Source organism: Cyanistes caeruleus, chromosome 11 (assembly GCF_971803275.1).
Source record: "Cyanistes caeruleus chromosome 11, bCyaCae1.hap1.1, whole genome shotgun sequence".
Taxonomy (NCBI): Eukaryota; Metazoa; Chordata; class Aves; order Passeriformes; family Paridae; genus Cyanistes; species Cyanistes caeruleus.
In genome coordinates, this window is record NC_141711.1 from 795,059 (window position 1) to 807,748 (window position 12,690).

The 12,690-nt window shown below is 49.2% G+C and overlaps 1 long non-coding RNA gene across 1 annotated transcript; it reads right to left on the bottom strand.

Annotated features, from left to right (window-relative positions):
* Positions 1 to 10,831: 10,831 nt before the first annotated feature.
* LOC111934916 (uncharacterized) lies at positions 10,832 to 12,673 on the bottom strand. The gene is made up of 2 exons (XR_002867494.2): positions 12,314 to 12,673; positions 10,832 to 11,169 (listed from the first exon to the last, which is right to left on the bottom strand). It is a non-coding gene; the product is annotated as an uncharacterized LOC111934916 (long non-coding RNA).
* Between the last annotated feature and the right edge of the window lie 17 nt (positions 12,674 to 12,690).

Here is a 12,690-nt window from a genome sequence, read left to right on the forward strand (position 1 = left end):
GCAGTTACATGACAAACATCTCGAGCTAATCTTGCTTGGGTGATGTAAGTGAATGGTCCCATCGTCCCCAGGAACGCATTTTATTTTCCCTCAGTAATCTCCAAGGCATTAATTACGTCTGGTTCAGGGTATGTGGAAGTGTTTGCAGCATCGGAAACTTTATTTTTAAAGTGGCACTAGACCTAAAAACATGTGTGCACGTGGGTTCACACCTACCCCCACCCAAATAACTGCACAATTATAGAACAGATCGGAAAGCTGGAGTCCAGAAGCAGAGACCAAATGCCTCGGAGGTGAAGGGCGTAGAGAGTTGTTTTGACCTGAATAATAAAACTGAAATGCCCAGGTCTAAAAATATCCAAGAATATCCTTGGGTCCCAGATTCTTCAAATTTCCTTAAAATGCAAATATGTGGATTGGAACTTTTCTTATCTTGCCTGACGCCTCTCGGAAATAGAATGTGTTGCATTTATAGCCTGCTTTTATCTGAGAGTTTCAAAGGCCTCTGCTGATCTTAATTAAGACTTGGATGTGGGGCCGTGTAAGGTTTAGAGCTCTTGATCAAGGTAAGGAAAACAACTTCATCAAAAAACAAAAGAGAATAAAAGGAGCTGAGAGCAGGCAGGAGAGCAGAGCCGGCTCACCTGGCCAGCCACCTGTGGGTAATTCCTTCCACCTGCATGGCAGCAGCGTTCCCAGCTCCAGGGTTCCCAGCTCCAGGGTTCCCAGCTCCAGCGTTCCCAGCTCCAGCATTCCCAGCTCCAGGGTGCCCAACTCCAGGGTTCCCAGCTCCAGGGTGCCCAACTCCACCATTCCCAGCTCCACCATTCCCAGCTCCACCATTCCCAGCTCCATCATTCCCAGCTCCACCATTCCCAGCTCCACCATTCCCAGCTCCATCATTCCCAGCTCCATCATTCCCAGCTCCACCATTCCCAGCTCCACCATTCCCAGCTCCAGCATTCCCAGCTCCACCATTCCCAGCTCCAGCATTCCCAGCTCCATCATTCCCAACTCCAGCATTCCCAGCTCCATCATTCCCAACTCCATCATTCCCAGCTCCACCATTCCCAGCTCCACCATTCCCAGCTCCACCATTCCCAGCTCCAGCATTCCCAGCTCCAGCATTCCCAGCTCCATCATTCCCAACTCCAGCATTCCCAGCTCCACCATTCCCAGCTCCACCATTCCCAGCTCCACCATTCCCAGCTCCAGCATTCCCAGCTCCAGGTTCCCAGCTCCTCTCTGGAGGGAGCTGTGCAAAGGCAAACCCAAGTGCTCAATGTGGGCTCTGCTGGAGTTCCAGAAGCTTCTCTGGCTGCTGCTTTTGGTTCCCCCGAGGGTAACGCACACAGCAGCAGCAGTAAATGCATTTTCTAGAGCTTCCCTCTCTGTTTCAGAGCAATTGCGCTGTTACATCTGATATTTTATCACACAGCTGAGGATTTAATAGAACCAAACTGAACTCATGCATGCCATGGGATGTGGCCCAGCTGCCCTGCAGGCTCAGGTGTTGGGGGTACATTTCCATCCTTGTGCACCTCCCCTCTGCAGGGCAGTAAAAACACACAGGTGAGGGGTGGGGAAGCCCTGCAGGGTCAGGGCTGGACGCTGACAAACCTCAGCACAGCTCAGAGACAAAGGAAGTCTCAGGCCATAAATATTCCCCTTATTTTCCAGCCATCAGCATCTGTTCTCTCCCAAATCCATGAGAGGAGTCCTTGCAGTGCTCAGGAAATGCACCCCGAGTTCTCAGGGGTGTAAAATGTGCTGAGCTCACCCTGGTGCTGCTCATCCCCCTTCCTGCTGTCAGCAATTAGAGCCAATGAACAGCTCAGGCATAATGAATGGATTTATTATCATTATCTTAGTGCTAAGTAAACTCAGAGATAAGAAACACAAAGATGGTCCATAATCTTAAACTGCTTATTAAATTATTATCTTTTAAGTATTTTGTAGGCTGAGGAGAAGAGCAGCAGCTCCCAAAACCGAATCCCTCAGAGAACAGCCCTGCCCACGGCAGGAGATGGGAGCTGAGTGGTCTTTAGGGTCCTTTCTGACCCATCCCAGGATTCCATGATTCTGTGAAAGAAAGATTTAATGGTTGGACTCAATGGTCTTAGAGCTCTTTTCCCACCCAAATGATTCTGTGCTTCAGTGAAAGAAAGCCGAGCACAGGCTGCACTCAGAATCACATGGAGAGGTCACACGTGAACTAAAGCTTGTTTGTTCATAAATCCCAGGTTCTATCTGCAGTCAGGAAAACCCAGGCTGAGCTTCCCTCAGGAAAAGCAGAAAGATTGAAAAAGCCCCTCTTGAGCACATCACACTCCCCTGGTGTGTGATTGCTGCTGCTGATGTCCCCAGTGTGCCCAGGCCCAGCTGCCAGGCTGCAGAGAGGTGCTGAGCTCTGCAGGAGCTCAGTTTGAGTGCAGCAAGGTGAATTCTTGTGTATTAGAGCATTTCAGAGGGTGTGCAACAGGGCAGGTGTTAGTTTGTTACTGTGGTGATGCCTTTAATTGGGCAGGATGAAATGCACATCCTCACGTGCCGCTTGTAAAACACAAAAGTATTCTTTAGTTCCCTTGGCCACTTCCAGGCACTGCACTTCCCCATGCTGGGAAATCTCACATATCCCAGTGAATCACGAGCCTGCCCTTGTCTAATCACCAGATCCCAGACCTGGCACAGCAGTAACAATTCATTTAAACTATTTGTAATGGAGGAGCAGTGTCTGTAAATCAGCCTCTCTCTGCTGACTCTGCTGCAGCTGCAAGGATTTACTCCAGGTCTGGATCTGCCACGTTCATTTTTTAAACTGAACCTTTTTCTTTATTGATGTGACATCTGTGAAGGTCACAGATATGTCTGTGTGATGCCATATGAAAGAAGACAGTACAAGGAGATATTGTTCATCAAAACCCCAGACAGTCTGTTCCCGTTGATGCAGAGGAATTCCCAGAACTGCTACACGTCTCTGTGTCCCCCATCAGCCGTAAATCCCTGACTCCAGCCATGCTGCAGAGCTCCTTCATCGCTGGATAATTCTGCTGAAACGCTCAGGAAAGCGCAGGTTGGCTCCAAACTGCTCTCCTGCCTTCTGTGATTTGGTCTCGGGGCTGTTGAGAGCCTCTCCCTGGGTTTATTTTCATATTTCAGCAGCCCTGGGGCTCTGTAAACCCGGAGGGAACAGAGGTGGGGCTGCTGTTGGAGCACAGCACTAATCCTCCTTTTCTCCAGGCTGAGCCCTTCCCCAGCTCCCTGGGGGTGTTCCATCCCTGTCTGAAGCTTCCCTGTGCTCCTGCACCTCCCACGGGGCAGCCTCATTTCTGTCTGGCAGCCCAGCCCCGAGGATGGGAGCCATCCTTCCTCCCACAGAAACCTCCCCATTCCTGCCTCTTTTTAATCTGATGTTGGCTTTTTCTCCATCTGTCTCTGTCCATTTCTTACCATCTTGAAAAATAAACCATCATTAGATATTGAGCAGGAATTGTTCCTGGCAGGGTGGGCAGGGGCTGGGATGGAATTCCCAGAGCAGCTGGGGCTGTCCCTGGATCCCTGGCAGTGCCCAAGGCCAGGCTGGACATTGGGAGCTCCTGGGACAGTGGGAGGTGACCCTGGGACAGTGGGAGGTGTCCCTGCCATGGCTGGGGACACTGGGGGGGATTTAACCATTCTCAGGTTCTATCAGCACTGCCAGTGCCAGGTGAGGATTTGAAATCAGGGAGTTCATTGCTGTGGCAGGGCTCAGCTCCAGACTCAGCCCAGCAGCACCCTGACCACCAGTACAGCAAACCCAGAGGAATTTATTCAGTACATCCTGCCTCGTTGTCTTGTCACCATTGCCAGTGTTTGCTCTTCGGTTCATCACAAAGTAATTTTGGCAGACAATTCTTGATCTGAAGTTCATTTGTAGTTCATCTTCAGAATTAATTTCTTTTTGTTGGACATATTAATGGTATATTACTGGTAAAGCTTCTAATGAGGCTTCCAGCATGAGCACTCACATCCAAAACAGGGTTTATGAAAATATTCCCCACCAGGTTAAAATTGATTTATGAAAGAATGTCCAAATAAATTGCTAAACATTCATGAGCATTGGGCATGAAATACCCTTGAGCAAATGTGGAAACAGCAAAAGCTTTTGGGGCTCCATTTCTGGCTCTCTCTGTGTGGGTTTCCCTTTTCTCCCTGAGGGTCTCTGGTGCCATTTCTGTGTCCAGCTCTGGGCATTGGCAGTTCCTGCTCACCTGCAGAGATCCCTTTGGACAAATCCACATTAGCTCTTAGCAGACTCACTATTAAATGCTTCTAAACTTTATCTCCAATGTCTCATTGGAACTTGCCTGCACTGATGTTTCCAGCTGCTCTGTTGGAGATGTTGCCCTCTCTGTGTTAAACACAGAGCAGCTCTGCTGCTGCATTGAACCTTCTTCACTTTTATTTTGGTTCAAAATCAGAGTTGATAATCCCTGATCAACAACATGGAGTTATTAAAAAAAAAAAAAATCTTGCCTCTGGAATTAAAAGTTAATTTTGGATTTTGCAGTGAAACATAAATTATTTGGGAAGGAAAATCTTCTCAGTGCAGTGACCCATCCAAAGTACACCTGAAACCTTTCCATGAGGAGAGAAATGTGCTTCTCCATCCGTGCTCTGTGGTGTCCTGGGGCAGATCCAGGAGGTGATGCCTCCCCTGCCCCTCTGCTGATGGAACCCACAGGGACAGGGATGGAGCACCAGGCTCTGCTGGGAGATGCAAAAGGAAGTTGTTCTTCCACCACTTAACATCTGCAAATATTAAATGGGTTTGCAAATATTTTCCTAGCTGCTGAACAATTTTAGATCTTGAAACATTTAAGGGAAGGAAGGAAGGATGGGATGAAGGGAGGGTGACACTGGAAACTTTACCTCTGTTTCTTTAACAGCAAACACATTCACTTCTGGGTTTTTATTTGCCACCTGGAAAGGAAACGTGGCATCAGCCATTTTCTCTTTCACTGTAAATTAATAATATAATTGTTTACATCCTTGTGTCACTTTATTTTTATCAGAAGTGTTAATTGTATATTCTCAACAGGGGATTTTGCAGGTCAGGAAGTGCCCAGCACTCCCTTGGTGACAGAATTACCCTGCCTGCACTGCACAGAAAGCCTGTGTCACTCTCCAGCACACCCTGACTCTCCCTGTCCTCCCCAGTCCCTCCCCAGCTCTCCTTGGTGACGAGGCCACAGCCCCTGGTCCATCCCACTCCCTCCACAGGGAGATGATGCTCCCACCCAAACCAGCACTGGGTGTAAATTCCTTTTCTTCCAGGGCACGTGGATCCTGCTCTGCTGCTGCAGCCTGGAGCATTTCCCAGAAGGTGTAAAAGCAGGGATGGAGCCGAGCACGTGTCCCTAAAACACCTCCTGAGAACACTGGTGTGCAGGCAGGAGGAGGAAGGATTGCTCAGATTTAGAGCTGCAGACCCCACAGAGGTGCTGAAGAGCCAGCCAGCCTCGTGTGGAGATGGTATCTGTGTTTGGAGCTCCTGGACAGAGCTCATCTGGTCTTTTATTAAAACTCTCTCTTGAATTTCTCCATTAATAATTCACTCTGGACAAGAGCTGTGTCTCCCTGAGCAGGCTCTGAGCACTGTGAGACACACCAGGGCATCAGGAGGGAGGTGAGAGTCTGTTCCTGCCTCTTGCTGCTTGCCTGGGGCTCTGGCCTCACACCACAGGCAGGGTTTCAGGATTTGGGAACTGCAACAGGTCCTGTGGATGCTCTCTGCCTCCTCCAGGCTCTGGAATGCTTCTAGGCTGAGGCTCCAGCACACCTGAAGAAGGATTTTGGCTCTTTTATTCGTTGTTGCTCTCCCTGTCACACTGCAGCCCCTCACAGACAGCCCTTGTATTGTGAATATTTATTTATTCTCACTACGTGTTAAATGCTAATAACGGGGACCTTGAGGACAGAATGGTGGTTCTTATTCCCTGCTCACATTTCAGTGTCTCCTCTTAGGCATTATCTAAATGAATTCTTTATTCTTTATCCAGCTGTGATCACGGATGTTTCATGGAGGAAACCCTGGAGCAATGACCTGAGTCCTTTTTAAATCAATGAGAAAACTCCCAGAGAATTAAACCTGAACTAATCTCTACAAAAACTCCCTCCATAGTCTTAAGCACAATTAGGGGCTGATTTACAGCCTGAGGGCTGATGTGTTTCACCTCCTTGTGTGGCTGCTCAGAACAGGCCTTGCTCTTTGCACAGACACAAAATGCAGGATTTTAAAAATTGAAATAGCTTAGAATCTTTGTACAATTAGGGTTGTTTGTTTTTCATACTTACCACTTACCTCCTCTTATAGTACACTTCTAGCACACAGATACTCAGAGTTTTTAACTAAATTGTGTGAATGTAAATGTTTTTATTACTCCATTGGAACACTGGAGCTGCCACAGAACTTTACCTCTGCAGCAGTTTTCCAGGCAGCTCCTAGGATGGGTATGCAAGAAAGTCTTGTCTCTAAATCTACATCTGAGATGAGAATTTCCCTTTTATTTTGTGTGGCAGAAGAAACTGGGGGTATCAACCACAGAACTGAGGAAATCAATCAGCTCCTGCAGGGACCCTCGTCTGGAGGAGCCCTGAGCTCCACGGAAAGGAGGCAGGGAATGAATTAATGCACAAAAGCTCAGCTGGCTTTTGGAGCTGAAATAAAATAACAGCTGGTCCAGGGCACTTGAAAAATTCCATTTTAATTCCAGATCTGCTCTCCCCTAAAGCCACTGGACTGGTTTGCCTCCCAGAGTTGAACTAAGCCCTTTGTTTGCTTTAGCTCCTTTGGAAAGAAAAGGGAAATGAATTGTGATAGTTTTTCCCAGAAGTTTTTTCCCGGTTCAGACCAGCCCAGATCTCTGCCTGGCACACAGGGAATGACACACAGCCGGATCACAGCCGCTGCTCCAGGGTTCTGGGGACACCTGGAACTCCAGGTAAGTGTCACAAAGCCTTGCCAAGGCCTCACCATCCGAGTGAAGCTGAACAGATTTGGGAGCCGGTGAGTGGCAGTAGAGGACAGCCCCCAGCCCTGCTCACTCTGTTCACAGAGCCCCAGAAAATGAAATGCTGATAGAAATTGCTTTGTCCCCGTCGGTGTGAGGTGCTCAAAGCTCAGGTGTTTGACAGTGCTTGGCTGCTTTCTTGGAAGCTGCAAGCTGAACCTCCCAGCTCGGGATGCAAACAGCTTTTCTGGATAACACAAAGGCAGGAGAACACAAAGCTGTGTCAAGAGCACAAAACTCCCTCGAGCCTTTGGGGAGAACTCGCACATTGCTCTGTGCTGCCAGTCACAGTGTGTATGAAAGGAGAGGAGGATAAGAGGGAGAGACTTGTCTAGGAAGGGGTGGGAGGGGGAAGAAAGGAAGCTTGATTGTGAGAGCAGGATAGAATGGGAATTATGTAAGCAGAACAGGCAGAAAATGAAAATAATGAAGAAAAGGCTGGCAAAGTTTCTTAGAGCTGCAAAGTTTCTGTTTATGTCTACTTTTATTGCTGGTGGTTCACAGGAGGCTCAGTGGAGGTGGATGCAAATCCCCCATCCTGCCTGAACCATTGACAGCCATGAGAAACAAGCTCCAAGCCCAGCAGCACCTGATGAGCTGAGCTGTCCCACGGGCACAGAGGGACTGCTCCCAAAGGCATTTTCCATGGTGTGGATGGACAGCAGGGCCAGCGGGGGCTGACAGAGGATGGCTTTCAGTGACACCATCCCCATCATCTGCAGAGCTGTTCAGACTGCTGCTAGTGCCTCGAGCAGCCATGCTCTATCCCTGCAGACAGCAAACCCAGTGAATTTGGCTTTGCTGGCTGCTTTCCCTCCCCTGCTCCCTGGTTCTGAACGTGCTCGGGGCCGTTCAGGGAATGTGCCGAGGGCAGAGCTGCTCCGATCGCGGCGCCTGTGCTGCCTTTGAGCCAATATAAAAATCATTTTCCCCATGTCCTTTCACATCTCACAGCCTGTGAAGCTCCCAGCACCGCTCCAGAGAACAGCAAGTTCTTTGCCTTTGTGTTGTCAGTGCTGAGACGCCTGGTTCTGCTCCAGGGGCTTTGCCAGGGGCCTCTCCAGGGAGGCATTTCCACTCTTGTTGCTGCAAACCACACCAGCCACAGCTGGGGAATCAAAGGCTGAGCTCAGTTCCTACTGGTATCACCTGAAGGATTGAACTTTGCTTAGCTCTGCTGAAATCCCAGTGGCTACCAAAGGCTCTGGTGATATTTGGTCTCAGGTTGGATCCAGTGCTAGGGCAGGGCAAGGATCTGCTGGCAAACATGGATGGGGCACAGCTCAGGGAGGGCACAGGGCCAGACAGCTGCTCCCCAAAGATTCCCTGACTTCCCAAGTCTTAACTGTGCTTTCAGATTTGAGGGAAAGAGACCCATGAGATATATTTGGGTTTGTTTTGTCATTTTTAATCCTGTTTTTCTCTTACACTCATCCACTTTCTATGAGGGTCTTAAGATAGCACCTAAGCCCTGGGCTGGTACAACTGTGAGCAATATGGGAGAGAAACATCTTGGAAGGCTTAAAGAAAATGTCCATTTGCTAATATTGTACTGCTAATCACACCAGTGTGTAGCTGCAGGCTTGGCTGTGCTCTGAAGTGCTCTGCCAGCAGAGCTGCACCTGCTGAGCAGGGCTGATTTAAAGGTATTCACTGCAGTTCCCCGTGTGCCAGCACACTTTGGGGATAGTTACTCACAAGGCTTTCAAAGGGCTCTAAAGGCTGCAGTCACTTGAATGCTGTTGGAATTCAGAAGCTGTTGGTTCCTTGCGTGTTTGAATTCAAATAAAGCTTGAACTTGTCCTCATGTTTTATCTCCCTTTCTGTTTGGAATGTGCCAGCTGTGTTTGACTGTGGATCTCCAGCTCTCCTGGGCCGCTGTGGATCTGCAGCACATCCATTCCTGCCCCGGCACCTGCTGCTGTTTGCTGGACTCTGGGAGCTTTGTACCCAGGGATATTTTAATCTCTTCCTCCAAAGAGCTCTCCTCATGCCCCAGGGACACCTTTTGTTGGGTTTTTTGCTGCCTGGACTCCGTGGTGCTGCTGAGAGCCGGAGCAGCAGCACACTGTGAAGTTCCTGGTGAAGGTGCTGCTGCTGCAGCCAGCCTCGCTGCAAGCTGTCCCCAGGAGCTGTGCCTGGCACACAACTGCAGCTGCAGGAGCTGCAATCCTCTCTGCCTGCTATGGCAAAGCCAGGGGATTCTCCAGCTCCCCAGCAGCACTCAATGGCACAGCTCTGAGTGCTCAGATGGTGTTTGGCTCCTTGCACCTCTCTCCTTGCAAACACCACCACAGCAGCTTCCCCCAGAGTGGAGAGCCCCAAATTCTCCCAGCCTGTTTCCCTAACATCTTCCCAAATCCTCCTGTGGTTCTGCCTTGGTGCAGCACACCAGCTGTCCCGTGCCCCTCACAAGTTCAGCTGAAGATCAGGAGCACAAAGAGCCCAGCATCTCCGCAGAGCCAGCTGCAGAGCCTGGGGGAGCAGGAGCATCAGCCAGGGCTGGGCTGGAGCTCTGCTGGGGCTGTGCAGGGCCTGCTGTGCCCCCCAAAGGAACCAGCATGGAAAGGGTCCCCATCTTCAGCTTTCCTGTGGCACTGAGCTGGGACAGAGCCAGAATCCCCACGGGTGAGGCCTCTGTGCTCCAAGTGCCACTGATCTTCAGTGGGGACGATGTCACAACTCTCGTGGCGCTGAGTTGGACCCAGTGTTTCATTTGGAGACACATGAGGTGCATGGAAAAGCTTTTACTGATGACAATGGGATTTGGACAAAGTATTTCTATGCAAAGAGCCATGAGATAACGCTGAGCTAACAATCCTTGGCTGTTTGTGACCTGAGCCCCGTTTCACCCCGAGCTGCAGGGGAGCTCCGTGCCCTGAGCCCAGCTCAGTCCCAGCCTGTGCTCCAGGCAGGCTGATTGCTGGTGTCACAGCTCCATTTAATTATAGATACTCACTTACATAACTCCCCTCTCCCAAAGGACTTGCTCTTCCTCTGGTAATGACTTTGTAAGCAGAGACTGTGACCCTGAGGCCAGGGAAAACAGTCTGAGAGCTTGTTCTGGAGAGATGAGTCTCCGAGACACTCGAGTGGAGTGATGGCCTTTATGCATCATGCATGCAGACATTTCATGCAGGAGCATGGAGCCATTATCCCTTCCACAGAAGATTTTCTGTTTGCTCCAGCTACAACATTGAATTGTAAATTTAATTTTTAAAATATAAGGTTCTTTCACCTTAATATTAAAAATCAAATCCCCACTCCATTGCAATTACAGGAGCAATAATGTTGGGGATTCTTCTAGGAAAAGCAGATCTGTCTGTCTGAGAACCAGGAATTCTGCTTCTGCTAATGACATCCATGCAGAAAACCTGGTGGGGATCATTAAGGGAATTTTCCTTCTGTCTCTTGAAAGGTGAAGAGCGTGACTGCTTCCTTTATCTACTGGAGGTTTCCTGCCTCAAGAAAAAGATCCTGAGATTTTTACTTTTCTGTTATTTTGCTGTGAAAAGACTTAACTGTGTAATAAAAATGCTCTCAGAACTAGAAAGTGGAACTTAGGGCTCCTTCTCTCGCACAGCTTTGGAGGCAGCAGGGCAGGGCTGGTGTCCCCAGGAGCTGTGCCCTGCTCCCTGCAGGGAGACACAGCCAGGCCACCCCTGACACTGAGCCAGGCCCTGCCTTCCCAGGCCTTCCAGCCACACAAAACACAAACGTTTAGGAAATCCTAAAAGACAAACCCTGCTCTCTACAGAAGCACATCCCACACGTTTGGATTTTGGAAATTCCAAAGAAGATGCCTGTTTTTAATACCTCAGCATTTATACACAACCTGCTAGGAGCACGAGGAGTAAGAACTGTCAAATGCAGGTTCTGCTGTCCCCTGCAGTGCCCAGCTCTGCTCACGTCTCTTTGGGGAATGCTCTCAGCACTCTCAGTAGCAGCAGCTCATTTGTTTCATTCTGGTGTGTCACAGAAATGAATAAACACATCTCACACCTCACAGCCATCCAACCCTCCTGTTCCAGGGGCATTTTAATCCTCATGTGTGCAGATGTGTGGTTAGGAAACAACAGGAATGTTCTCCTCACAGTGTGGGATTTCCCAGCGAGACCTGCGTGTGAAAGCAAAAGAAATGTTAATTATTAAATTATTTTAAATTTTAATTTTCTCTATAAATTATCCAGTTATTTCAGCCCCCATTCCTACTCCTTGTAATGCAGACCCAGATGGGAAACAAGCAGTTTGTGTTCAGTTGCAGCTGGTGGCACATCAGGTTTTGATGAGAAGAGGATTTTGGCACGCAAATGTTTATCTTCCACAAAACCAGACAGGTCCTCAGCACAAGCAGAGCTGTTGGCAGCACACCCTGCCACACTCACAGGTAGCAGGCTCTGAAATACGGTGAAATGACTTCATTTGCTGCAGACAGCTCAGGATTTATTGATGGATTTATTTATTGCTTTGCCACTGTGCTGCTGGTGATCATTGCCCGTTCTCTTCTGAAGGAGGGGAGCAGGGATCTGAAATAAACCTGGCAAGCAATAACAGCAATATCCTTCCTCCAGAACCATTCTTCCTGGAGTCACCAGGGGATAAAAGGCATCGCACCTCTGCAGGTCTCTGTGCAGGATCTGCTGCCGTCAGCCCTGCCCAGGCTGTGCCATCCATCCGCTCCTGGCAGCGCATGCAGAATAACCAGGGAGCCCATCCCTGCAATCCCTGCGAGACATTTCCTGCTCTGGAGCAGCTGCTGTCACTGCTGCCACCAATGAACTCTTAGTGGCAGGCTCAGATCTGGGAGAAAAATGGCCCAGCCCTGAAAATGAAGAGTCTGCTCAGCACTGAGCTCCTGTGTGAGCCCCAGCCTCACTCACAGCCCTGTCCTCAGGGACTGTGCTCTGCAGGGATCCCACTGCAAATGCTTCCTCCCCTGCAAAGTGCAGAACTGCTGCTCCTCTATAAATATTTCCATGACTTCTGTACTAACCTAGAGTTCCTAATCTTTAGATTTCTCAGTGCTGTAACAGCTCTTGGCTTTGATAACCTTTTGGCTTTGGATAACACAGCTTCAAATTGTTCTGTGCAGAAGGACTCTGTGTTATCCATTAGCAAATTGGAGATCTTGCAGCATTTTGTTTTAATTTTCAGGCTCACAAGGGAAACAGCTATTTGTAATTTATTGATTTTTTTTTAACCTATGGCTCCCAGCTTCAGACAAGGTCTGTCATCCCAACAGAGCACGGGGCTGGAATTACCTGGGGGCCTTGTGTTTGCCCTCCCTGCAGCTGCACCTGCCCGGTGGCATTCCATGCCTTCAGTTCTAGCTTTGTGATTTTCCCATTGTGTGGGGCCCAGGTGTGCAGCTCTGAGCTCCATGTTCAGTGTCAGTGAGCTCTCTTCACAGAGCAGACACAACATTTCCATTTCCAGCTTGGGACCAAGGGCAGACTTTACAAGTTCCAGCCCCAAAGCAGAAATAAGGATGGGGATTCATAACCTGGAGCAGCGATGGGACAATTAACCCTGATGTGCAGATGGACCAAAACTTATAAAAGAGTGAAATTTGTGATCATTTTGGTCTATCTTGGGTGCAGCCCTGGCCAGGCTCTTGTGCTGCTCAGGGTGTCCTTTA